At 43.1% G+C, this 27,776-nt stretch overlaps 1 protein-coding gene across 1 annotated transcript in view; it reads left to right on the top strand.

Moving 5' to 3' along the window:
• Positions 1–886: 886 nt before the first annotated feature.
• Positions 887–27,776, top strand: part of ANKRD44 (ankyrin repeat domain 44) — a 99,052-nt gene continuing 72,162 nt past the window's right edge. The window contains exon 1 of the mRNA XM_031554149.1: positions 887–1,013. The gene's annotated coding sequence lies outside the window, so the exon portion shown is untranslated. The remainder of the gene's footprint in view (positions 1,014–27,776) is intronic.

The following is a 27,776-nucleotide window of genomic DNA, read 5'->3' as shown; positions in this document are numbered from 1 at the left end:
CTCCCAGCGGCCCTTCCTCCCTGCTCAGCAGCCCTGCTTTGCATGGGCACCCAACACTTCCCCAAATTCAGACTTCTCGCACCCAATCTTGTGTCACAGAGGACATGTAAAGATCAGACTTTCTCCTCCATTTCCTCCCACTCAGTCTGTATTCAGCAGCCTTTTCCTTTCTTGAGGTAGCCGCAGGATCTGCAGTGCTCTGGAGCTCAGTGGTAAAGAATCCTTAGCTTTACGTGGAGTGTTGCCTTCCCCTTCTTTCTGGGCTGCAGGAGAGCCAGGCTGGTTTTGTCCTAACAGCATCTGGAGGCTGGAGGTGGTGGCAGCAGAGTTGGTAGTTTCCCAGATAGTTTTGGGTATAGTATGTCATTTGTGGCTCTTAATTTCTTACATTTATAAAAAGAGCTTTTCCTCATTCTTTTTGGCCTTAAACTCTCAATGTCTCTTGTTTATTTTATTAAGCAAAATGGAAATGATTTCATAGGCATATCAGATGTAAGCTGAGGACAATGACAAATGATGTGAAGGGTCTGCTATGTGATATGGAAGGTGTGTAAATGAATGGATGCAGGCAGAAAAGACTCAAGAAGAATGAAAATGGCCACAGTAGTGTGAAACTTTGTGAAGACTCTTTATGAGCCTGTGGAGGATAAGGAGAGCCCAGGACTTGAGACAGACAAACATTTTGCCATTTGAAAAGGAGGAAGTGAGGAGCCAGGGGATTAGCAACTGTAATGCCGACATTGTGAAGTGTACAAAGCAAATTGTTGAGCAGCAGATTCATAAGCATCCAGAGGATGTTAAGGTAGTTTAAAAGCAAAGCCAGAACCATCATGGAAACAAATATCCCAGTGAAGGACCTATCTTTACTCTTTTTTTTTTTTTTTCTCCAAAGGCTCAAATTAACTGGAGGACTGGCATTATTTCAGATCCTGGTCCCCCATACGTCAGTGACATTGGAACTTCCCTGTATTAAATGGTTTGCAGCCTTTCTGATAGTGTGAGAGGAGGAGGAGGTGAGAATGCAATGTTGGAAAGTCATATTTCTTATTTTTGAGAGCGTCTGGGATGGGGGACATGAGGAATTCTGTGAAGGGATGTCTTTGCTGTTAATTTTCTTATATGCACATGGAATGGGACTTTGTGCAGCCTTAATGAAACCTGATGTTGTATTCATGATACCAGCAGCAGTGCTGTAAAGGCCCAACACTTTTGCTCACTGCTGTAGCCAGAAAGAGGCTAACACAGGACTGTAAGTGCTTGCCTTGTTCCTCCTAGAAGCGTGGTGGGATGGGCTGGCACCTGGGTGGTTTTCTGCAGTTTTTAAAGTATGAAGCTGAAACTCTTTCTCTTCCCCACTTGCTTTCCATAACTTTTTCTTGCAGACCCTGAGAAGCATGCTGTTTTTGGCCTGTGATACGGCTTTCTGATCAAGCTGTGATGTAGCTGTGGCAAGTGTAGTGATACATGAAGATGCTTTTGGCATGAGTAGGAATTGGAGGATTCTCTTGCCAAGGCAGGCAGTTCCAGTTTCAGCATGCAGTGAGAGAAAAATAAGCCATTGTCTGGTTTAATGAAAGCTGTAAAACTAAGGGAAAATAAATGTGCTCTAGACATATCCTTATAAATATGTCAAGAATGTAACAGTGTCAAAATCCCCCCTGTGTTATAAGGTAACAGTGGCTTTAAGATGCTGATTCTTCGATTCAGAAACATATTTAATCCTTAAATGGTGCACTGTAGATGCTTTCTTGCATGCCAGTACAAATATTTCCAGCATGTTATGAGACAGATGAATGAGCGGAAGGGAGAAGATAAACTAAGGGATGTTTTCTGATCACAAGTGTTCTTTCTATCAGTTAGAAAAGCTGTCTGTTTAGAACATTTTGGTTGTTACTGGTGTAACAGAAGAATGAGTGAGTGGAAGTTTTAATGTCTGGTGGGTGATATGGGTCTGTTAGCATCAGAACACTTCCTTGAAGTAGATGTTTTTTTGTTTTTCTAGTGACTTGCTAGTAATGTAGGTTCATAGGTTTTAGTATGTAGGTTTTAGTGCTTATTATTTATTCAGAAATTGGAATTCTTAAGACTTCTGGTTACAAAGGGCATATCAGAGTTTTTGCTGCTGTGAATTTTAAGAGCTTGATATATTTGTTATATTTTTACTTTCATAATAAATTCCCACTGAAAGGAATAGTGATCTAAAAGTTAAGAGCAGATAAAATCTATACACAGCAGATCTGTGAATATGTTTAACTGTTTCTCATGATTACGGAGCATACTTATAATATATATTTATTATATATTATATATATATAATATTATATTATATAATATATATAATTTATTATTATATTAATATATAAGTATTTATAATACTTATAAATGCTTATAGGTGAACTGAATTAAGTCAAATCTTGAGAAGAAATGGACAAGTTAATGAGGTTGTGAGAGTAACAAGCAGGAATGGTATTTTCACATACCTTCTGTTCCTGGGACAGGCTGTTTTATGACAGACAAAGCCTTTGTGATAAGGCAGGTGTTCTCTGTGGCTGATGCCAGTTCATCCTTTGAACTCCATGTTCTGAAACCACATTGTAAGCGTTACTTTTACTGTAGCAGGTTGACTTGGTGTCGCAACTGTATTGATGTGTTCATGCCAACATCAGGGGACTGATCTCTTTTTCATTCCAATCAATTCTGAATGGAGCCTCTGCAGTTGTTTTCTCCACCTGGGAATGTCTGGGGGACCAACAAGGAGAGGAGCAATGATGAGAGCAGAAATGATGCACTGTTGTGCATCCCCTGGGAGGAGAAACCCGAACATTGTGCTTAGAGCATTTCCTTTCTCAAATGTTGAATATTTTCTTTTAAGGACGACTGTGCTCCTCTGATATGAAAGCGTCAACACTGCTTTTCCTTATGAGTGTAATAGAAGTGTCCCATCTGGTGTTACAAAGATGTAGGTCTGAGCATAGCCACAGTTCCCTACTGTTCAGAGGCCAACATTGCAAGCCTCCAGTGACTGCCCTGTAGCTGGATTGCTCAGGTTAACCCGTTATTTAAAAGCGAGTGATGATGTTTTTTCCTTTCATTCTACTTTTCCAGAGCATGCAAAAGCAGTATGCACCGCTCAGAGCTACTGTCTTCCATCAGAGCTTGCATCTTCCATAAAACCTCAGTGCCCCTGTTCCTACTTCAGCTATCTTATTGAATTCTGCTTGTTGATTCTGAGACATGTTCTCCCTCTCATCAGAGTACTTGAGACCTTTCGGCTGACTCTGATTTTCCCTTCCTGAACTTTGTCTTGCTTCTTCTTAAGCCACCCACAGTCTGCCTCTGAAAGTGTCTTATAATTATTTTCATCTGTTCTTTCTTTTTGATTATTTTTTTCCTGCTTTCTTCCTGTCTTTTGAGATTATTGCATGCTACTTGTTCTGCCAGCTGAGATTTTGCTTGACTTGCATTCTCAGCAGTGCTGCTGCCTTTCAGAGTTTCTGTAAAGGATGAGCTCAGTGCAGGTAGCTGGGCTGGAATGGCTCAGCGGGGACCTGGCACCTGGCATGGTCAACACAGGTATTTCTTGTTAACTGAAGAATGCTGTGTGTATGCATGTACACATGCAGTTTTACACCAGGGTATATATCTGTGGATCCTGAACCTTTGAGACAGTGTCCTCTTCTTCCTTGTTGAAACCACTTGTCAAGAATTCCTCTTTGAATGTTGCCTTCTGTCTCAGGACCATATAAGTCTGTATCTGCTATTTTGCATTCTGTCTGGTTTTGAATTATCTGGTGCTAAAATATGCATGTGAAGAGCTCTGTCCTGGTGCTAGGCAGCACCTATTTTTGTAGCTGCGGTTGAGTTTCTAAAAGATGTTAAATTTTTATTTAAAAGACTTTATTTTGGTGTGTGGCTCCACATAGTTTCATGCTTAAAAGATCAATAAAACCACATCCTGACTCTAAAAGGTAAGAAGTGTTATTGAATGTTAGGAATGTGTCCAGTACATAGATGTAATGTATACTGAATAGTGCAATATAAACATAAGACTGCAATATATATTTTAAAATTTATAATATATTTAAGACAAATGTGCAGTATTTACAGAACTAAGAAATTATTTACAAACTTGTTCTCTATTCTGCACATTTCTCCTGCGTGGGCTCTACGTCAAAATCCTTTTGGAGAGCTGCAGTAGCGATAGGGCTGTGGTTTCCATTATGTCCTAGTGGGGCTTTCTGAAAGCAGCACAGAAGAGATGCAGGCTCTGAGCAGGCAGCTGCCCGAAGCCCCACCCAGTCCTTGTTCCCTTGGCCCCCTGGAGCAGGACTTGCCCACTGCTGAACTGCCAAAGGAGCACCCAGAACTGAGCCGTGTTCCAGCATAGCTCAGGAAGTGAAGTCAAGTTTCATGTACCAAAATAAGGAAAGCCTCCTCTAACCTGTTTTACAGAGTCTTCCTTTTTTTTTTTTTGTTATGTAAGTACAGTCTTTAGCTACTGCTTTTTTAAGGCCCAGTGGAGTGCTGATGTGGCATTGTAGCATTCACAGAATCGTAGAATGGCCAGGGTTGGAACAGACCTCAAGGATCATGAATCTCCAACCTCCCTGCAACAGGCAGGGCCACCAACCTCCCCATTTAATGCTAACCAGGCTGCCTAGGGCCCCATCCAATCTGACCATGAACACCTCCAGGGACAGGGCATCCACAGCCTCACTGGGCAGCCTATTCCAGCACCTCACCACTCTCTCTGTAAAGAACTTCCCCCTGACATCCAGCCTAAATCTTCCCTCCCTCAACTTAAAACCATTTCCCCTTATTCTGCTGTTACCAAGGGGAAATGGTTTTTAGTTGAGGTAGGGAAGATTTAGGTTGGATGTGGAGCATTGCACCCAGTGAGCAGCTGATTCTTGTCCTTCATTCTTAGGCTGCTTAGCAAGATGCCTTATATAGCTTTAATTTTACCTTTCTTAGTCCTGTCTGATTTATTTCTGGTGCGTGTCTTCTTCTCTGTTAAATCCCAATGTGTTATGTCCAGTGTTGCTAAGATTTGATTGTTTTCCCTCCTGAAGACTGTGAAAAGACTGACCTTATTGTGGCTGGTGCAGCATCTCTCACAATCTTGGGGCTCTTATATGGAAAACATCAGCACAATTGGGAACCTAGCAGCAATCATAGGACATGTGCCCAAATGCACCTTGTGGGCCAGCAGCTCATGTTCCTAGGCTGTGCCTGCCAGTGCTTCCCCAAATCTTGAGAATCAAATCATTGAATGGCAGCAGCATGGCAGTGCTCTACCTTCTCTTTCCAGCCAGGTATATGAAATGTGTATGTGACTGCAGGAGCAAGTCTCCAATGCACTGTTGGCTTGTCTTACTCCCTGCTAATGGAGATCGAGTTTGATTTAATAGAAAGAAAGGAAAAGGAAAAGAAAACATGGGGTAGGGTGATGCCAGTGGTGCACACCCCAGTCCCAGAGAGGTTGGGTACTGGACTACCGCAGGACTTGGTCTAAATCACTCCGCTGAGTAATTAGTACCTTAAGGGGTTGCTGACCAGGGATTTGCAAGACCAGCAGGACTGGTGTGCTTTAGGGGCACTGAGGAGCTCCTTGTCTGCAAGAATGGGATGTGAGGGAATATTCATCAGGGAGTTGGAGTAGATGACCTTTAAAGGTCCCCTTCAACTTAAGTGACTCTACGATTCTATAATCTTACTGCTGTTCTCCTTTGGTGTGTGAGGGTGAAGGCTGTGTGGCAGGGCAGAGCTGTGGGAGGGCTGTGCGTGCTGTATGGGGCCATCTGTTTCCCAGGTCTGCTATGAACTCCCTGCATATGTGCTGTTATTCTGCAGTATGTTTGCGCAGTATGTGCAGGTTCAGGCTAGCATGAGAAATGCATTTATCTTCTGCTGGCAGAGATAGCAGCCCTGCAGCACTGACATGAAATACATTTGTTTGCTTGTAGAGTAAATAGAAGGCTCTCTTCTGCAATTGTTAACCAGTTTGTTTGAACATGGCTTACTTCTTACAATTAACCTTTCATTAAATAGCCGATGTGAAACCTTTCTGGGTTTACCTTGGTGGTCAGTGACAATAATGATAAATATTGTTACTGTTCAGGACTTACCTTTTAGATATACAACCAGTGAAGCTTGTCTCCACCAAAATTGATGGGCATAGTGCTGTTCCCTTGGATGGGTGTAGCATGTAGCATTTCCCCCTTGTGTGCTCAGGAGATGTTCATGTTTCATCTCTTTCTTGCACATTGATGGGAGCTGCGAAGGTTATGGAGCACCTGCCAGAGCTTTTGTGTTGTACTGGAGGAAAAGAGTTGGGTAGAAAGTAGTACAGCAGTGTTTCTGCCTATGCATGGGTTATTTCCAGGATGGCTCTAATTAAGGCATCCTCTATCGCTGTGCTGAATGTCCGCTGCTGGGCTGGTGCACCTGCATTTTCCCTTGCCGGAAGGAGAAAATAAAGCTTGAGCATGATCTTCTGGTTGTGGTTCAGTCTGCCTTTCTTGTGGCTGCAGCAGCAATCTGCAGCCTGAGTGGCTTTTGGGATGCTACTTGAGGGAATGGAATGGAAAATGGAGGAGGAGTATCAGATGGCTTAGACATTCACTCTGACATATTGCATTAGTGTGAGGAATTTGGGTGTGTTTATCATCCTTCTGGGGATTTGCTCCATTAGGTGGTGGAGCACTCGGGAGGAAAGGAGGGAAAGGTGGTGTTTTGGTAAATGTTCTGTGTAATAAAGGTTAGCGGTGGTGTTATTTCTGTTCTAGTTGTTTTCTGGGATGGCAGCATTGTTGGCCTGAGTAATTATTTTTGTAGTTATTTGTTACTTGCTTTCTGTCCTAATGTCTTACATGGTGTTTTCAGCTGTTACACAATTGTCTTTTTTACACCTCACTATGTGTATAATCACCTGGACCTGTTACTTGGCAATCCCTGTGAATGATTTAATTCTGGTACCAATGTGTTTGACAAGTAAATGTTTGGTGTTAAGGAAAACAGGAACAGAACAGACACCTATTGTCCTTTCCTTTGTGTGCCCCTGGGTAAAAGCTAGGAATTCTTCCTTTTTGTGTATGATAATAAACTTTAGTTTAATCCACTTGCAGTGTCACTAAAAAGAGATTTCTTTTCCTCCCTATCAGGCTTGGAACTTCAACCAGCTCCAATTATTGGAGAATGAATTTATCTATGTTTTAACACTGTACGAAAGGGGAGAACATGATGTAGCTGCCAAGTAGTTATTTGTTAACCGTATTATTTTAGACAATAAGGAGTCTTTTACTGAATTTTTAATTAGTAAAAGTGTAATTTCTGGATGTCTCGTTGCTTGTGATACTAACTGCAAATTTAAATGAATATCTGCAGTCTTCTCTTACATATAAATTATATATCAATTTTCTGTGTTTGAGAGCAACACAATTCTGTAATAGCAGTATTCTGCCCTGTGACAGATAATTTTATACGCATTATTTTTTCTACCATCATTTCTAGTGCCCAAGAACCACTGGTTCATGAAATCAGATCAGTACGGCTATTCCTGGTGTACTAGCGTTACCTAATTTTCTGTGACTAACCGCGGTAATGCAGTATGCTGGAGGTTTTTTGTTGCCTTTGTTCAGTTTGAAGCAATCTGAGTTGTGCAGACTTGCCACGCTGCTTGGCATTCTGGCCTAGTTGCTCATTGAGGTGGCTGTCACCTGTGTTTCTAGATGGACAGGTGCAGATTAATCGGCTTCTAGAGAAGGCAGAGCAGCATTGCCCTGCAAGGAAGTAAGCTGAATCACACATCTCATGGCCTGAGATTGTACAGGCTTTACAGTATTGTAATAGAGATTAATGTGTTTGTGTTTTTGGTTTAGATGGCTGGCTTGGGACGCTTGGGTTCCTATATATGCAAACTGTGACAAAGGCAGTGCTAGGTGAAGATGTGGAGCAGAAATGCAAGAAAAGAAAAGCCTAATTCTTGCTAAATGAGCTGGCATCAGAACATCGCAAGTCACATCAGCAAGTGCCTGCTTCCCCCTTTTGTGACTGCAGCAGACATTAAGCTACTGTACAGGAGTATAGGAAAGCTATAGGAGTACAGGAGAGCTAAAGTTTGGGTTAGAAAGTACTATGCATGAAAACTGCTGGTGAGAAGGAGTCTGCGGGCCACTTGGTGTGAGGAGCACCAGGCAAATCAGCCATTGAGCCTCTGTTGCAATGGGCTTGGGGAAGGTTTTGGAATGTCCCAGAGCTTTTGGCATTTGAATCAGTGGTGTTTTAGGCCCATCTGTACGTCTCATTGCTTGCTTGGAGCTGCAGTTCTGTTGAGAACTCTTGGAGCCTTTAGAGGTGTGCAGTTATTTCATTTTCTTTCCTTAAGCTGGCGACCCACCTCTTGTGCTAACTAAGCATAGAATGGCCTTTTAAAATGAAAGCAGGCTGCTTTTGGAAAGAAAATCAATGATCAGATCTTAAACATGCAATTAACTGTATTTCAATGTCGTGATATTCAGACAGCATCAACGTGAATGTATGTGGGGGGGACATTTACTGTGTGATGCTGATAACCTCTACTGGACAAAGAAGAGCTGAGGGTTCAGCAGGAGCAGTGGCACTGTGTGTTGACTTACCTCCGTATTATATAAATGACTAGATGTGTGTTTGGAGAGTGTCAGCAGGGTAGCTTTGAAAGATACTGGAAGCTTTCTACCTACAGCAATGTGTTTGTGTATATGCTGGCAAAAAATAATTCTCTTTGTAGTAGTTGTCTTCTGGGTGAAGAAGGAAGTCAGCCACTGAAGTCCATAACAAAAGTTTCAAATGTGTTCAGACGATGTGTTTTCTGTCACGAAGCTTCTCAGCTTCCTTTTTCCCTTGTTCAGAGGGTTTGGAAAATGAGAGACAACTTTTCTCCAGATGCAGACATCTCAGCCATAGGTGTCCTGTGAAGTAAAGCTGTGTTTTCCATGTGCATCTTCATCTCGGTTGCATTTTTGAAAGCTTGCAAAGTTCAGGTGGAACAAAGTGGATGCTGTATACATGCTACTTGCTCCTTCCATGCCTTAGTGAAGATCTCATTCCTTTATGCAGAGAAATGGAACGTTGTTATAAACAGGAAACACTATCAAAACAAATTAACTGCACCCACCACCCTTAGAGCTTCAATTATATCCCAAGAACTTGGTTGAACAAAATAGACTGTGCTTGTGGACAAGCATAGGACTCTGATTATATCCCTGTATTAAAAATGGGGTTGTAATAACATGGGAGAAAATCACAAGTTTCACAGGAAAAACTGGAAGAAATCCAGTTCTGAACTTGGCAGGTTTACTTACATAATTGAAGGTCTGGGAGGTCATTCTGTTCCATGCTATGGTTTAACTTAATTTATATAATTAAAGCTGCTTCCGTCTCCTTCTCCCCAAATAAACGTGGCAAAATGCTGCTCTGTTTTCTGTGTGGGAAATAATGAGAGTTATCAACTGTGACTGTGAATTACCTGGTGAACTCTGCATCAGTGAGGAAGATAATATCTCTGTGAGTCTCTTATCCGGATTCATTAGGGCTCATTAGATAACAATAACATTGCCCAAATAGTATTTATGCTGAAGCATGCTTGTTTGTTTCCAGGAGGAACAGAGATAAAATAAAAATAGAAATCCTTTCCAGTAGCTCTCTAAAAGATACATTTCTGCTAAGTGTAGCTGTAAGCACATTTAACTTTGCATGGCGGCTGGTGAGCCACACTGCACCTTGCCTGGTGCAGCTCGTGTAAGAATGATGACATTCTCTGCTCATTAGCAGTGCCACCCTGAGCTGCAGGTAAGGCAGAGGAGTGGAGTTGACCTGGTGTCTCTGTTGGAGCATGGTGCTGGTGTGCCTGAGCCCCTGCTGTGGGACATCACCTGGCCCTCCCTGCCCATGCTGCATTCCTCAGTCCTAATTACAGCAGGCCATGTCTCAGTGGAGGAAATCATTGGTAACCCCACTGCCGTGTGTCAATGCTGTTTGTTCTTTGTTCATCCAGGCTGCTGCTGGGGATCCGTTTGAGCCGGGCACTCAGGAAGTGCCGGGGTCAGGCACCCTGCAGGGCCACTGACTGGCCTGGCCAGGTGTTGGACGTGTCTGCTGCTGCTCTTTAGAGTGAGCAATGCTCACGTGGTTACTAAAGGTAGCACAGGCCTGTGTTCTTGCATCATTATCCCAACCTCCTAGTTCTTGGTACATGCACAAGCAAGACTTGACTTGTTATTGAAGTTTGGCAGGTGCATAGATGTTAAAAGCATCGTCTTTTCTGTAATTTTCCTGATCTGGCCTTTACCAGTTGCCCTAGGTTGCACAGGATATAAACAAATGAGTTTGCTATGCTCCTGTACTTGTTTTAGTAATAATCCAAAGAAGAGCTCTTGGGGCTAGCTTCTGCAGGGCCTCAGCTGCTGTTCTCAGAATAAGAGCCTTTGTAGGAGACTTACAGAGGTGCAATAGATTTTGCATGGCGTGGAGGCTTCCAACATAGTTCTACGATACTTTACTTTCCCAGATCAGCCTTGGGAGCCTGGTGCTGAATGCAGAGAGCAAGAACTGTCACTGTTTAAAAATAGAAATAGAGTCTGCTTTTACAGGAGAGTATCCCAAAGGACCAGTCTGTGTCCCCTGTCCTGTAGGCAGCAGGAGCTCTGGTGCCCTGAGCACCAGCAGAGCTGCTCCTCTCTTCTGCTGGCACCACACCAACATGCTCTGACCTCAAAGTACAGCACATTTCTTGACCTAAGGAAGTACAGTGGAAGGATCCCAGTAATTAATGGCAATTTTCAAAACTGTCTGCCTCTGCCCGAGCTGGAAGAAGATGAATTGTCCAACCCAGCACAACGTTAAATTCTGCTTGGCATAATTCCTTGGTGACTAAACTTGTAATTGGCTCTGTGTGGTCTGGTAGTGAGCTGGGACCTGCACAGCAGACACAGAACGTGTTGGAGGGAGGAGGTAGAAGGCAGCATTTGTATGGATGCTACATGCTTCAGTGTTTTAATTGTTGCTCTTCAGAAGCCACGTCCAGCTTTTTTTAATTTTATTTTCTCCCCTTTATCTTAAAAGGATCATATATAACTTAAAGGCTAACATCTCTGCTAGGAGACTAGTGCATCCATGTTTCTTTTCTGTATGAATTCAGATGACAATGAACCCTAAGCAGCATCCAGGAGCCTTGTGTAGTTGCCTTTGACATAGTTAACCAAGGCTGAAATAAGTCCGCCAACATAATAAAACAACTCCAAGTTTTGCAGTTAATTCTTAGTGATGATTGCTTGATATTTCCATTCTCAAGGCAGCTTTGATATGATTTTAAGTTTAGATGCTGCTCTCCTATGCATTACTCACAGGTATTTGGCTTAAATACAAGAAAATGAAAACCAAGTCCTGCTCATTCCTGTTTAAATGCCAAACAACTCCATTAATGTCATCATTATTACTGTGAGCCTATTAGCCTGGGTCTTATGTGAGCTTTTTTTTTTTTTTCTCATATTTTCAATAATACTGTGCCTTTTTAGTTGAAAAAGGCCTGATCTCAGAGCAAAAGTTGGCTTTTATATGCATGTTTACTTTCTTTAACTCTGGAAAATTTTGGCTTTTGACTTGAGACTCAACATTTTCTGTCTGCATGTAACCTCAGTGCTCACTTTAAGGCACATATGTAATTTACAGACTTAGGTCTCTTGGCAGATTGTTAGGGCTCCTGTCTGCTCTGTTGAGGTGACTGCACATGACAGTTCAAATCACTCCTCTATTTTTTTCCACAGGAACAAAATTTTTGCTGCAAGCAGAACCTGAGCTCTCACCTCTCTTGATCCCTTTCTTTCCTCTCTTCTTCTCTCTGTGTCCTATTGGTTCTTATTTCTTTTTAAGGTGTTGGTGAGTCTTATTAGTTCTTATTTCTTTTTAAGGTGTTGGTGAGTAAAATCAGGTATGTAAGTGGCTGTTATGGTAGAACTCCTTGTCCCTGCCCTCTTGGTGGTGCGCTCCTGGCTGTCCCTGGGCACAGTGTCAGTGGTCTGTGTCTCCTCTGTGCAATGAAGGCGGCTGCAGGGCAGAGCTAGCTACAGCAAAGCTGCTGCTGTCAAGTCTCTCATCCATATGTTAAAGAAAACCAGTTCAATTAACAAGGTATCAGATGTACAACTCGTTCTATAAATAATTCCTTAGCAGTGAGCGCTTATTGGCTGAAAACACTGCCAATGCCTCAGGGAGCAATCTGAGGGAGCAGATTTTAAGGTGCTGAATGAAGCCTCATTCCCAGTGATTGGTTAAATGGAGATGCCTAAGGACCAGTGAGGTGGAGGAGAAGGGCTACAGGGAGGCATCTACTTCAGTAAGCAAGGAAAGGAACCCTGAGCCCCCCAATGCTGTCATTCTTTGTCTTCTGCTCATTTCCTGGTGGGGACCTTCTGGTCTCAGCTTTGCACTCCTGTGGTTTTGGGCTGTGAGGTAGCTGAAACCCTGACCACCACCTTGGGATCATGACGTGGGACATCAGCAGAGCCTGCCTCTGCATACTGCCTGTCATTGCTGCTTGTGCAGGAATTGTTCTGCGATGGAAGCAGCGCTGGGTGTAAATACAGGGATGCACTCCACTCAGCTGACATCGGCTGCGCTAAAAGGGAGGATAAAAACAGCCTAACTATTTTTGCAGTGCCTAGTTCAAGATGTCTATTAAGTTAGGTTACAGTCCCTTACTTGTAGGGGAATGGCATGCTGTCTCTTCTCACAGCAGTGTCTCAGTGAAAAGTGGAATTGTTTTTGGCCTGGCCATGTAGCAGATAGCAGCCTTGCAGTTCAGCTTGTCACAGTTCTCTTGGTGATGTGCAGCTGTCCTTCAGGTGCTCAGTTCCCCCAGCCTAGTACAGAGAGCAGTAAGTATAGTAGGTAGCATGTGGGCAGTGTTCAGAACAGAAACTGCAGGAAAAACGTTTTCCATAGCATAAGATTTCATTATCAAAAAGCTTAAACTTCATGGAGAATTTTATTGAACATAGTTACACCTTGTCATGTTATTTTTAATTAGGTAGTAACTTTTCCTTTTTACAAATCACATTGCAATGCAAGTACAAAGCTGTTTTAAAGGTTTATTATGAAATTGCTGCTGGGGTGTAAAGCTCTGAAGTGTGCTGGAGTGTGGGAAAAGAAGTGATACAAGCATATTAACTGCAAAGGCTACTAAGATGCATTTTCTTAAAATATGCTTTTCTAGCTTTGACTTGGGAAAGTGATTGATGCTTATTGTTTAACACAGGAATTCAGGCACTTACAAGCTTTAAAGAGCAATGAGTTCTTTTATTGTTAAGATTTTATCTTGAAAAATATGCAGTAGAGATCTGTTACATGAGGAGTTCATAAAAGACAAATTCATAGCTTTGAGATTTCCTTAAAAAAGTTGGTCTTTCTCTTGACAGCTTCGTGCTGCTGAATAGCATCTCCGTGTAGGCTGTGATGGAATCAAAGAGTGCTTTATTTTTGCCTTCTTCCTGTAGACCAGCTCATTTTCACTGTTGTCTTTCAATAGCAAAAAACACTCTTGCTATTTATGATGCATTTTTTGGCTGCTTGCTATTGCGTGCTGTTTATCAGCACGCCTGATGTTTTAGGTGGAGGAAACACCCTTGCTTTTTTTGCCCTGTGTAATCAAGTTATGTCTAGCTTAATTTAGTTTTTTTGGTTGTTGGAGACGTTTCTTTGCTGTGCCAGCTCTGCTAAGGAATTTTGCAAGTGTTTCTTTTGTCTGCTGAGCTGGGATTCACCCTGTCATTACTCGATTAAAAACATGAATCTTTACAGCAGCTCTTTTGTTCCTCACGTGTATAAACCAAAAGAGAGACAGAGATTGAAATTCTCTTATTTTTTCAGTTTGTAAAGGCAAATAGAGCAAAGATTTATGGAAAAGTGATGTAGTAGCAGGGCTCAGTGCACTTGGAAAATGCTTTAGTAAGTGTTCATTCAATCTTCAAAATTGTGTTTGTTAACTTACTTTAGCTGGGAAAACAAGCAGTATTTTTCACCTGAGTGAAGCAGGACAAAGATTCACACTGCAGCTGTTGGCCACTGTGAAGTAAGTTGCCTAACTTTCTTTTCTAATTCTAGTTTCTTGGTGAACAGGATAGTGTCTCATACCCTTTAGTATTCTGTGGTAGACTTAGCCTTGAGTCAAATCATTTGTTTAATCTAAGTCTCCTCAGAGCTGTGAACTTTTTAATAGGACATCTACCTGCGCAGAAATTTATTTGGGAAACTTTTGTGTATCTTTTCCTGATCTGTTTCTATACCTTAGGTGGAAGGTAAGTGCTTACAGTATGTGAAAATGTTTGTGACTACCTGTTTGATGTATTGAAGAAATCTCTGATTAGAACTGATGATCAAGCAGGGCTGAAATAGAAAAGTCATTTGTAAGGGTGTAAGGAGCTGAACTACTTCAGAGTTGATAGTGTCCGTGCAGGTTGAGGATTGGATTTACCCAGAAGCAATGCAAGTGTTGCTATTACAATTTGACACACAAAAGTCATGGTCTTTCTTTTCTTGCATACTAATATAGCATCATTTTCCAGTATTGGATTTCTTTGGAGGGATGGAATTACCTAACATGTAGCTGGTAATGGAAATTCCCATCCTCCTCCTACCACCCCCTTGATGTAATGATTTGTCACCTCCCTCCCTCAGCCAAGATGTTTTGAAGAAGCCAGTATTTTGAGGCAAACGAATAACTGCAGTGAATGCCACTGTATTGCAGCATATCCTTCCTTCATGCCAGCCAAGCTGTGCTGGCAGGAAGCAACATGAAGATGTTCGGAAGAAAACCCTTGCTGTAACACATCTAATTTTGTCCCAGGTCCGAAACTGATTCCTTTGAGAGGTGGTTATATGCTGTCATAAGCGGTGGTGACATGTTTCTAAACGAGTGCATCTTTTCTACTGCTGTTTTCAAGCACAGTGAAGTGATGGAGCTGCTCCCAAACCTGATGCTGAACATGGGCGTGTTTTGTTTATCTTGAACGCTTTCTTCAGTTACTCAGTAAGCTTCAGCTGCATGAACTGAAGGTCCGTGTTCCTCTGGAGACCCAGTGCTTGAATTCTTACCTGACGCTAATATATTGTTCCTCCCCATGCTTTCCTGCTTTCTCACTCCAAGTTCTCCCTCAAAAACATCAAGAGTTACCTTGTATTCCTACAGGAACTTTTCTTGCTTTTTAGTTCATTTAAAGGCAAGGAACTTGAGACATTATCAAGGGTCTGTCTCAATGACTTTATTTTTCTTTAGGATAGTTTGGGAACGTTTGAGCAGCTACTGAGCAGGACATGCTTCTCTCTTTCGTCTGAAGAGGAGGTGCTGCTGGAGAGGGCAGGCAGGGGAGGTGGCTGAGGTGGCAGCCCCCCACCGCTGTCTGCTGTTAGAAGTTCCTCAATCCCAGATGGGTCCCAGTGCCTGCCCTAGTGAGGGAAAGGATGGTATCAGTGTCTGCGACAGCTCTGCTTTTCTATGGGCCTTGCCTCCAGGCTGGGCTGTGTCTGAGCGTACAGTGTCTCTTTCTGTCCTACATAGCTGCAGTCACATGAGTGTGGTTGGCTAACATCACTTGTCTGTGGAATGGCAAACATTTTTCCTTTTCCTCTTTCTATGCAAAGAAAAATTCTTTCCTGTGTCGATCTCCATTGGGGAAGTGCTGTGTGAAGGAGCCTGCTGCCTGCAGGGCCCACACCTACAGTGAGCTCAGCCTTTAGTTCTGTCCCTTGGTGTCCTCTCAGCGTGCCCTGACCTGGCCTCTCGCTTTGCCTGCCTGTAAAGGGGCAAACACCAGGAGCTCTGGTGTCTGGAAGTACTCTGCCACATGGCAGTGCTGCAGTGTGGTCCCTGCTTCTCCTCTCCCCATTTGTTGTTTACGCTGCATCTGAGATGAATATCTTATGCTTTTCCTGTAGATAATAATAGAATCCTGTCTCAACCATTACAGGGTTGGGTTCTTCTTTCAGAAAGATGTGGCAAGCAAAAAATCAGCGTGACTTTTGTAAAGCGTGTGTGACAGTACAGACCTGAGGGCAGGAGAGCAGTGGTCTGCAGCCAGGTGGGAATGTAAAGCAGCAGCAGTTCTCCTGAAGAACCTCTCTTTCCCTTAGCCGTGTCCTGCTCATGAGCTGCCCGGTAAGATCTCCTCAGTGCCAGCTTTTCCGTTCATGAAAAGACTGGCTTTGCTTCCTAGTGGCAAAAAGCCACAGTTGTGGTGTTGATAAGCTGTGCCAATAACAGGTGTAGAAGTTGCCATATAGGTTGATGAGTTTCCATCATTGATTTGATCAATCTTTGGCCTTCTGTCACCTCTCTTTCTCAAAATAAGTGTTGTCACTTGTTTATGCCAGTTCATGTTGTTGTGTCTCTGTCAATATGGAAAATTGATCTGCCTGCTTTGATAAAGGAAGCACGCTGCGTTTGGTTTGGAGTCTAAATTGAGAATCTCTATTGATCTCGCTTGTTGGCCAGAGCTGATGAAACAACTGTTTTTGTTCTGATGCAGTGTTTATGGGAATGCTGACCTGTCAGTCTGTCACTCTGGATATTCCTGGAAATTTGTAGAAATGCAGATGGATGGATTTACAGATCAACACCTGTAAAGAGTTTTCAGTCTATTGAATTGCCATGTGTTAATTGGACTATGAGTTGGGACAGAGCCCTCTTGCTTTTTTTCCCCACTTGATGCTGAAATGTGGCTGCTGCAAAGTAATAGGGAAGCGTGTGCAGAGGGGAAGCTCCCTAGAGGGGTTCTGGTATTTCTGCATTAATTCCACTGATGCAGTGAGACACACAGCTTGGTCCTTTTTTCTTGTTTCCTCCTCATATTAATTCATATACTTTAGGCCTATAGGTCTTATTTTTGTCAGCACAGACTACACAATCTGGCTCTGCTGTTTACAGGATTCCTATCTGCCATGCATTTTCATCATTTCATGGCTTTGCTGTGCTGCAGACTTCCAGAGCTATGAAGATGTATTGGCTCCTCTCTGCCTCGGCCTATCTGTGTCCGTGATGTTTTGGAAGCGAGACCAACGTTTCCTGGAGCGTCCTTTATCTCTTGTTGTTCTGCCTCATGAAAAATCTTTTTTAATATTTGTATAAATTTTGGCTGTCTTATCACATGAAGTGTGCTGGCATTTATCTGTAACCCACAGTTACTCACAAGATTTATTCCCTCCTTGCCTGCAGAGTTTAGTCTTGCTTTAAATGGGACTTACTTGGATGGCAGCCTTTTGCACTGCCCCTCAAAAGCAAAGATTGCCAGCTGTTGTACTAACCTAAAATACAACTTTGGAATGAAGTGGCTTGAGTTGTCACTTACTTAGCACTATTTCCTGCCTTTTGATGTGGTTGTGTTTGTGGATCTTGTGTTTTCAACTGCTTTCAGTGATACCTGGTAGCCAAAACTTCCTCCAAGATATCTTTGCAGCTCCTCTTGCTGCTCTGGAGGAAGTTGTCTGAGCTAGTAAATGCATTTTTGTTAACTTACCAACATGTTATGGAGAAACTTCAGGCTAGCACAGCTTGAATCATTTCTGACAGCAATTGTAATTGACAGCAGGAATTTTCTATTGATGGAGTGTCAAAATCAAGGCATTTATGTTGCTGTCTTCTGAGAGGGCAGCCATGTGAACAGAGCAGTGCTGACTGTCTTGCACTGAAAAGGACATTGCTTATGATTTTCAGGTGAAATAGCTTTTCGTACAAAAGACTGACGAAGCATAGAAGAATGCTGTGCTTGTAGGCCAAGGTTCACCCTGCTGTTTTTCAGATGCTATATTTTAATCCTATATGTTTCTTGCTCTGTATTTGGAAGAGATTGTTTCATATACTCTCTGAAAACTACACAACAGTTAAGTGTCCTGTGTGCCTTTATGTTTTTCCCTACTGGTTACATGTATTAATTTTTCTTTTTAATTATTGTCCAAGTGTTTTTGTGGATATTTTGCAATGCTAAAATATCCAGGCACCAAACATGCAAAAACAGCAGAAAGGGTTCTGTGTTGGTGCATCTTGGAGATGCCTTTTCCTTGTGATCTGTGAGGTTGAGTCCTGTCTTTACATACTCTATGTAGTTCTGTTTTGGTCCAGAGTCTGGAAGCACGCTTGCCCTAGTGATGCTTTTATCTTGGCTGAAATGATATCTGATGCAAGGGGTGCTCCTGTCTGCTGGCTGTAATAGATACTTGCCTTCGGTACGGTGCTGTTACCTTTCTCATTTCCTTATGGTGTCATTTGAGACACTGAGATCCGGTGCTTGAAATGGGGGGAGAACCACGCTTTGGGGATCTTTCTTTTAGGCAGACATGAGGAAAGGGCATGGGGGACTGCTGTTTTAAGATCTGCATGCTGTTTCCTAGATGTTGTGCCTTTAAGAAAAAACTAAGCATTTCTGCCTGGTGTCTGTGTGAAATCGTGTTTACCCTACAGTGTTTATTACACCTGAGTTAATTTTCCTCCTTGCTCCTTGGCTCCAGGAGCCGTGCCAGCGGCGCTGTGTGATAGCTGGCAGCCTCGGAGCACCGGGCTGTGGGCCAGCTTCCCTGGGCTGCCTCACCGGTGGGCCAGGGGCTGCTGTGTTGGGGGCCTCAGCAGCCCTAGAGTGATGCTCTTGTTTAAAAATAATAATTAGAAAGCCTTTATGATTCTCCCTCTCTCCTCCCCTTCCTGTCTGAAGAGCTCTTGAAATGAGGCAATTAGCGTTGTGCTATCTCATGACAGCCTCCGATCTTTCAAACAAAAAAGATGGCTGTGTGTGTTTACCTTTACTTTCGCGAGATAAGCGGGAATTGCTGCTGCTTCTCAGCCTGGTGATGCTTTCATCAGGACTGCCCTGACTGAGGAGAGTGGTGTGAGTAGTCACCGCTGCTCCTCATGGCAAGGGTGGCCGTGGCCTGATTGCCACCTAGCCTGCAGGGATGGGGCTGGCTCTTGGTTCAGATCCCAGCACTGCCTTGGCTTGAGTGTTTGCAGACCTAGTTGGCTGGGAAGCTTTGTCTGGACAAATCTGGGAGAAGTTCCATTTGTGCTGCCCACAGATGGGTTACCAGGATGAGACTCGAGGGGTTGTCAGCCTTACATACCAGCATCCATTGGTATCAAAAAGGTGCTCAGTAAGTGGGTGTGTCTGACAGAGATGTCTGTGCTGCTGTAACTCCTCTGTTGCACATCTTTCAGTATCACTGCTGTTGCTGGGCATGGCTCCTCTGCCTTACCTATCCTAGGGGATTCCCTGCACCCCTGAAAAGCACCAAAACAAACCATGAAAGAGTACGAGAGCTGTCCCTGGCACAAGAGTAAATGACTGATCTGGGCTATGAAGCAGTCCAGAAGAAATGAGGAGATTGAGGAGAAATGCTATGCTCCTGGAAGGGTAAAAATGAAAGTTTTTCCAGCAGATAAAGCACAGCTGCACCAAGACCATTTCTATGGTTGGGACAATCCATACGGGACGTACATCCACATGTGAATTTTATATCTGTAATGTTCCACTTACACCAGCAGCATTTCTTAACGTGACATTGCAAGGCTGAGGCATTTAAGTTTAGTTCCTCTTTTTTGTTTTGCTTCCTCGTATAGACAAAATTGAACCAGTTGTACCAAATTATACCAGATTTAGTTCTGCTGTATTTTAGGTTGTTCAGTGAACCATGCAGACTAAAATTAAAAATAAAACCCCACAAATAACACAAATTTTGAAAACCCTTCTAAGCTAGTCTCCAGCAGGAAGCACTTGTTAGGCAGCAGAACTAATAGTGGAATGTCATCTTCCCTCTCCCTCAACTTGCTGGTTCAAATGTAAGAAGTTGTCCTGTGCTTCTTGCAAACTTTTAATGTTCAGCCAAGTATTACTCAGAGTAAATAAGAACTGTCAGTTCTATTGGAAAAAAAGGTCTTGTTCTATGGCTCTCTTCTCAGCTGCTTTGCTTACTTAGTTGTTTCCTTTTAGAACAATCTGCTTAAATGAGCCTGCCATCTAAGAGAATTGCACCAGTGTATAGCATAAATGTGATTTCTTGAAAATGAGATAAATTTTCTGGGAACCATGCCAGGTCTTGGGCTGTAACATCACCTAAGTGTAAGGTGCTTGCTTCCAGCCGAGGTACATGATTTGCATTGGACACAGTAAGTGGAAACAGCATTTTAGCTGTATTTCCTTGTCCACATTATGCTTTTCTGAGGAATTAAGCTCTGTTTGGAGTTGAGTTTTCTATGAAATCATGTTCTTTTCAGTGATACAAATGCTGATCCAGATTAAGAGGTAAGCCCAGTGTGGCAGGTTTGTCTGTCATCAGTACAGACCAGATGCAAGCTGGTGTTCTGAAAGGGAAAAGCTTGCAGTCCTGTTATGTATCTTTTGTGCCTTCCCAACTACTTTGTGAAAATTAATCTACAGTATTTAGGAAAATTCATTTTATGTAACAGATTTTGTCCAGAATCTTCCTCCCTATGGAGGAGGAAACATCAGCTGACACTCAGGGTTGACTCTGACTTGTCTCTTCCTTTTGATGACTTCCATGCAGTACGTATGCTAGACGTTTTCCCTTTGGGATTAAATTGTAAAGCCTGTTCAAGCTGAAGTTGAGTGGGTTGGGGTTTTCACTTTGCTGAGCTGAAGCACAGCATCGTGTCATTTACTCGTACTGCTGCTTATTTGGTCTCTGAGGCTGCTTTCTTTTTCTTTTCTTCGCACCTTCCACCCCCCAGCCTATTTCCCTTGGACCTTTTAGGAAATCTCAAGAAAAGCAGAGAGTCGCTGACACAGACAAAATCAGGATAATGACAGGAAGAGGGCTGTTGTCCCAAAGCGCAGACAGCTCTGCGCTGTTAGCAGACTTCAAGCTTTCTCTCCTCAGAGTACTTGAGGAAATGTTTACAAGAAAGCTGTATATCGTTGGCATCCATTTATGGCAGTTATTTATTTTTCAAGGCAATCAAATGAACAAAATGTTGTTATTAAAGCGTTTGTTATAAAAGCAGAGGTCTTAAACCTGCTTTCTCTTGGACCCCAGTTTTTGAACATATTTCATGTTCCTGGCAGAAATATGTTTCCACTTTTGCAAAGCTAAGCTCTGAGAGCAAAGTGGAATCGCTTCATCTTTTTGTTGATGTCCAGAGCTTTAGCAACACTCCAGTGCAGGGCACAGCAAGCACTCTGCACTGCAGTTTTTCTCGTATGCTAAATTTAACTGGCTTCAACCCTTGCAAGAGAGGATATATACATATATTTTGCTCCATATCAGAGTTCCAATGGGCAAACTCTGGCTGACTGCAGTATGAGGAATTCTTCCTTCTCTGCTGAATGTTTTCAGGGCTGTCACAGTTTCCTTGAACATTTTACTGATGGGTTTAGTTCCAAGACCAGTGGAAGCAGATGTAGCTGTGCCTCGTCCTGGTGGCCCTGCAAGCACAGAGGTGCAGACTGGGAGCCTGGGAACACTGGAACTTAACACAGCTCATCCCTGCCCAGGCTGTTTCTGAACAGGGAGACGAAATAGTGAAACACATGGGTGTTCAGGCCTCTAGAGCAGAGGCAGTAAATAGGCAGAATCTGAATTTTTCAAGTCGCAGGGAGCTGAAGTGAGTTGACTTCCAGAACAGCCTCAGTGGTGTGTGACTGCTGCTTGAAGTCCCCAGGTTAGGGTGGCAGGCAGTGCACTCCATGCATCAAGTTCTGAGGGGCAGACAGGCAGTCTGAATTGCAGCCATACATTCTTCAGGCAAGGCAGAGGATGTTGATGGGTAAGAAAAACATTTCAGAGTTTCCTAAAAAGGAAGCTTATCTAAAAAAACCACCACCACCACCACCAACAACAAAAAAAAAAAACACAAAAATAACAGTGAACGTTATCTATTTCCAGAAGATTTATGTGGTGTCAAGTTTTAATGTTGAAAGATTATTTGACAGCAAATAAAACATAATTAAAATGCTGAAAAAGCAGTAAAAATTCATGCTTTCTGAAGCGAGACAGCTACCTCCTGCCTGGTTTAGGAGGAGACTTCCTCCATAGATAGGGTTTGACGAACAACATGTCTTTACATGATTCGGAAAAAAGAGCAGTTAGAAGTTCATTGTACTCACAGTAAGCAAGAGCTGAACAAAGACTGATGGTGCCCATTAAAAATGAGTAATTTCTGCAGGAGAAAAAATGGCCTCAGTGGGAGCGAAAGAGGTGCAGGAAATGAGAGTGCAAATTAGACAAAATTGGGTGAGAAAATACGTATACTGTGAAACCAGAGCAAGGAAGAAGTTACCCTGAAATTTATATTTTGCTTTTATTGCACCTTACTGAAGCATGAGTGAGTCCCTGAGAGTCTCTGAAGGGTCCAGTGTCTTTGTGTTCCTGGTGTTAATTTTTACCACTCATTATCTTGCTTTCTTCTTGAGGGGCTTGTTAGTGGTTGCTTGGTTCAGTGACATCTTTGGGGGAAGGTGAGGGGAAGTGGTTTTTCCCCTAACAGAGTGTTAGTCACTGTGCCTTCTGTGTGACTGGGGGTGCTGGTTGGGGTTTTGGTGTGACACAGACAGCAGCACGCTAGAAATTGGGCTGTCACTCATCCAGCTGCTTTCCTAGGGGCTCACTTCCAACTAAGCGTGTGTCTTCATGCAGCAGCAGGGAGTGAGATGAGGTGGCAGGGAGTGGGCACTAGCAAGAGGCTGGAAATTTGGCTTTTGGGTTTAGTGGTGGGCCTGTAGATGTCAGTCCAAACGCTGTGATGCTGTAGCCTTGGGAGTGTCTGATGCTCTGCTGATGTAAATTCCTTTCTTGGGGGGAACTGAGAGTACAGAGGGAATCGCATGATTTTTTTCTGTCTTGTCATTCTGTTTGCTCTGGTGCCTGGGAGTTCATTTAGAGAACTTCTTACCGATTCTTCTGTAAGTGCTGGCTTACTTAGGAAGTTTAATAATGCTATCACTCAACAAAAAGTACTAGAGAATTATATTAAGCGCTTCACAGATGTTGAAAGCAGAAACCTGGAAACAGGTTCAGGATGTGTGAAATCATCACCACGGTAAGGGTCATTGTTACTTGAGATTTGTAATTCAGGGCCTAATTCTTAAAATTTTAGAAGCACAGATTTACTTATTTTATTATTTCTTATTTTCGATAGTGCCATATAAGTGGTTTGAACGGACGTGGTTGTGCTCATTTCCATAAAGCCATCCTGTTGCTGTCACGTAACCTTTCAAGTTGAGATATGTGACAGTTCTTTGTGAATGCGTCAAAACTGGGCCATGCTTCCTGATAGCAGCATTTGCCTGCTGGGCAAATGAACACTGGTAGTTAACTGGACAACTAACTTGTTGCAGTGGGCAGGTAGTCTTCCTTGGAACGGACAAATCAGTGTGGAATGACATTGTAGTGGCAAAGTAAGCCCATATCGCTGCCAGCATAGCCAGGAGGGAAGCTGCAGCAAGTCATCAGAGAGCTGCTGTGTTTGAATAGCCGGGGCCGTTTGTGTTCACTCTCACACTTGGAAAAATGGTGAAGAACACAGTGTTTGTAACACTTTGCTCTTTTGTTCTTGACATTTTGTGGTGGTTAGCAAGCATGTTCCTCCCCACCCCCAAGCCACTTGCTCTCCCAGCTATCATAACCTTCAGGAAGGGTCAGCTGGACCTGAATGGGCAGGAGGGAAAGGAGCTGCACTCAGTCAGTAAGAAGGCTAGAATTGGTGATGCGGATGGAACAGTGCAGGACATGGGCTGGCTCGGGGCTGTGCATAATTGCGCTCATCCAGTCTGCGTGGAGCCTGGCTGGAGGCTGATGGGACATCCAGCTGTGATTGCTTCTCCCTTATCTCTGTCAGACACTGCTCAGCAGGCTTGGAGCATGGGGTGACCAGCTCCTGCTCTCTTCTTACAGCAAGCAGAATGAAGCTGGAGTCAGATAGCCCCCGGCACAAAATTGCACAGAGCCTGGCATGCACTCAGTCGTTGCCTCCTACCAGGACAAGCTGTACATGTGCTGCTTCTGTCATCTCAGGCAGGCTGGGCTACAGGAGTCAGATGCAGCCATTTAGAAATAGCATTTGATTTTTTTCTTGCTTCACACAAACCTGCCCGAAGTATTTCCTGAGGCTTTTCTCAAAAACTGTGTCAGAGCAGCAGGTTAGCCAGTGACAGCTCTGTCTGCAGAGTTGAAATGTACAGTGACACTGCAGCATCTTTCTAAGATGCTCTTGATTAGAAATGTCTTGCTCTTGGTTTACTGAGCTCCGTTCAAATATTTGATGTTGCTCAGTATGTTGTGGGTTCTTTTTTTCTTCTTCAGTAGAGACATAAAGATTATTATTAAAGTGAGAAATGCTGAAGTGCCTCTAGTACTCAAACAGCTTTGGGGTCCAGGAAACTGACATTAGATCCATCAGAAATGTCTTCCCTCCATGATCTACGTGCAACTATGGCATGGAAGGAGATGAAAGATTTCCTGTTTGACTCTGCTTTTGCTGCTTTATGCATTTGACCTGCTCTGTTTGGCAGGATGTACAACTTAGAAGTCTGAATTAGCTTATACATGAGGCCGGTGAAGATCCTGACTGCCCTTCTGGGGATACCCATGCAGAGGCAGGGAGCTGCAGGTCCAGCACAGTGCTGACTTTGGCCTGGCTGGATGTGAGCTCTGGGCTATAGCCCCAGGTGTGGGGGGCAGAAGGCAGCTCTCCAGCTCAGCTTTCAGTTTAATTTGGGTCATTTTGAAGCTGCTGGGTCTGTCACTATCAGATCCTTCGTGCTTGGCAGATCTTGAGCTGGTTTCTGAACTGCAGCCAATTTGGAAAGCATTTTCAATTTCCATTTCATTTGTTTGGCCTCATGCTACGTTCATCAGCAAAGGTTGATTTTTACATTCTTAATTTTTTTTTCCTGTCAGCTTCATCAATTTGTTTGTTGATGAGTATGAGGATATTAGGATATGTTGAATCAAGCTAATCTGTTCCAGATTCAAAACAGAGGTACAACATGCGCTTGTGCTGCTGAGCAGAGGAAGAGACAAATTCTTGTTACGGATAAATCTGCGTGCACGCATGTTGTTACTCTGCTGTTAGTAGACGCAACACTGTAATTGGCCTCAGGAATCAAACATTTTTCATTTGAATCTTACACTAGCTGGACAGAAGGTGAATGTGGGAGATGAAAATCTGCAGAGGATTCTACCAGTTTATGGAAATGGTGATAGCTGATGGCAGTCTCCTGCAAGAGCACAGTGAGCTCCATGACCCTTCAGGAGAAATCAGGAGACATAAACACTTGTTTAATTTCCTTGAATTGTGTTTGATGCACACCAAGTAGAATAAAGTTAGCTGGATTTGCTGGAAGTGCATACAAGCTGAGCAACTGGGATGGCGTGTAGGTGCAGTGGGGTGAGCTGCCTTGCATCGTGTGTGATGTGCAGCACAGGAGGAAGTCACCTGAACACTAGAAGACAAGACTGAAAACAAGATAAGGGAGTGTGTGAGTTCATGCTGCAAACTGCATCCTTCCTTAGAAGAACCTTGTCTGAACTCGTGGTAAGAGAACCACAGCTGAAATTACCTCTTGATGGTTGAACCAAATGGAGTCTGAAGGTCTGTTGGGTCTGCCATGTGTCATTGTGTTTATCTCCAGACACTTGTCACTCCTTGAACTTCTGTGATGTATGCATTTTTATTGATTTCAGCTGAAATATCCCTAGCACCATGTGGCACACCATTTAAATTAGCTGCCCCTTCATGACGTAATACCCAGCTGGAAGGCTACGCTGCCTGTGTTCTTTGCTTTCTTTTGAAATTGCAGTCCGCTGTAGCTTATCATTTTTGGGTTCAGCTCTGTATTTATCTCATTGTAGTTTGAACTTCCTTCAGGCTCTTTTGCTTTCATATGCTCAACCCCTTGCCTACTGCAGCCTGCAAAAAAAGATAACTGACTTTCTCTTATCACTAGATTAGATCTATTTTTGAAGTGAACTTGTGCAGTTCACACATTGTAACCTTGCATTGACTTTAATGGAGCAGGGTGAGTCGCGCTTGCATGTGGCTATTTGAGTTCTGTGTAACTCGAAGGTGGAAAACAGATAATTTCTTTTAGTATAAACCTTTTAAATGTCGCAATTTGTTCTCACGTTCCCTTTAAGTTTTCTTCTGGGCTGCCTGAGTAGCTCTGATTTGTTTGGATTTTCCCTGTAACTCATGCTTAAGAGCTCCATTTCAGGTTCCTTGGATGTGTGCTTCCACTCACCAGGTGTCTCCCTCCAGCTGCAGCCCAAGTGCGGAAGGACTCTTTTGGGTTTGGCAAGCTGTATCCTTAATGTGAGGTCTCTTCCTCTTTCATAACATTGTTCACTTTCATTTCCTTTGCAAACTGCAGCTTCGTGTTCTCTGTGCTTTGGATTTCGTTCTGAATGGTGTTCAGTGCTCTCCTCCATAGGGAACAGTGTCCTCGCCTCCCTTCAGCCCAGCTGTTTGTGTAACGCGTTGGGGTGGTTATTCTATTGGGGTGGTTATTATATTCTGTTCCTGCCTCCAGTGTGCTTGTAGTCATTTGTAGTTCAGAAGTATCTGCACATTTATTAAGGCACACTCTGCTTCATAGCTGTCTTCTTGGTGTGGTGTATATTAATATAAAACAGACGCAGATAGCCTGCAGATGGTCCTAAACTTTTTGATTAACATCGTACAGGATCAGACGTCACTTTACAGTGCTCTAAATCAGAAAATGAAAAGGTTTATATTAAAGTTCATGATGAGTATCAAGGCAGGCTGAAGCGCATCGGATGCACAACGGCATGGATGGAGTCCCCTCACACTGCTGAAGGCAGGTCTCGCTGTGCTGGAGGCATTGCTGCTCCAGTGGGTGTGCAGAGCTGTGCTTACCGTAGCTGCAGAGCTGTGTTTACCGTAGCTGCAGAGCTGGAAGGAGATAAGCTTGCAACATTTCCGTTTCAGTCCTCTTTACTTTTTTTGTTGCCATTGCTACTGATACAGTAGGGTGAAGGCAGGATGTCAGTGGTCTCCAGAGGACATAGGGCCTCTGAGTGGAGCACATCTCTGGGTGTGGGTGGGGGGAAGGCTGCAGCCAGCATGAATCTGATTGTTCCCCAGAGGATTCTCCCCCCCACACAGGAGGTATCAATGGTATCATTGATGTGTACTTTGTGAGGCAGTTTGTATCAAGACAGAATCCCAAGAAACTTTGAAATAAAATGAAAAGGGCAAGAAAAAGTTAGGATACCATTAGATTCAATTATCTTCAAGCCAGTCTCACTGGGCTGTCTGCAGCAGACTTCTTTGTGCTAAAATGGGAAACGAATGCTGGTGAATGTAACAAATGTTATGCTACTATATTTATGTTTGTCTCCTTTAAAAAATACTTTCTTATTTTAACTAGTCTGTGGCATGCTGGGTCTTTGTCTCCATTTGATTAATGTGACTTCAAAATTGTATTTATTAACTAATTTTCCAATATGGTCTACGAGCACTTAAAAAAAAAAAAGACAGCAACCCAAAGTATCCTCACATTGATGTCGATGAACAATCTTCAGTAATGAAAATGAAGGAAAAGCCATTGAGTGAGTACATTTAAACTTACTTAGCTCTCTTCCTTTTTAGAAGTGATCTAAATTTAACATGCCAGGAGTTATTTTGGTGCCTTAACTGATAAGTCTAACAGTGCATTGTCCACTCACAGCATATTCTGTGTGCAGAATTATTTCAGAATTCCAGGAACAGCAGGATGTAACCTTTC

Source organism: Meleagris gallopavo, chromosome 7 (genome assembly GCF_000146605.3).
Source record: "Meleagris gallopavo isolate NT-WF06-2002-E0010 breed Aviagen turkey brand Nicholas breeding stock chromosome 7, Turkey_5.1, whole genome shotgun sequence".
NCBI lineage: Eukaryota > Metazoa > Chordata > Aves > Galliformes > Phasianidae > Meleagris > Meleagris gallopavo.
Note: the sequence above shows the minus strand (reverse complement) of the source record. Positions and strands in the feature narration are given on the sequence as shown.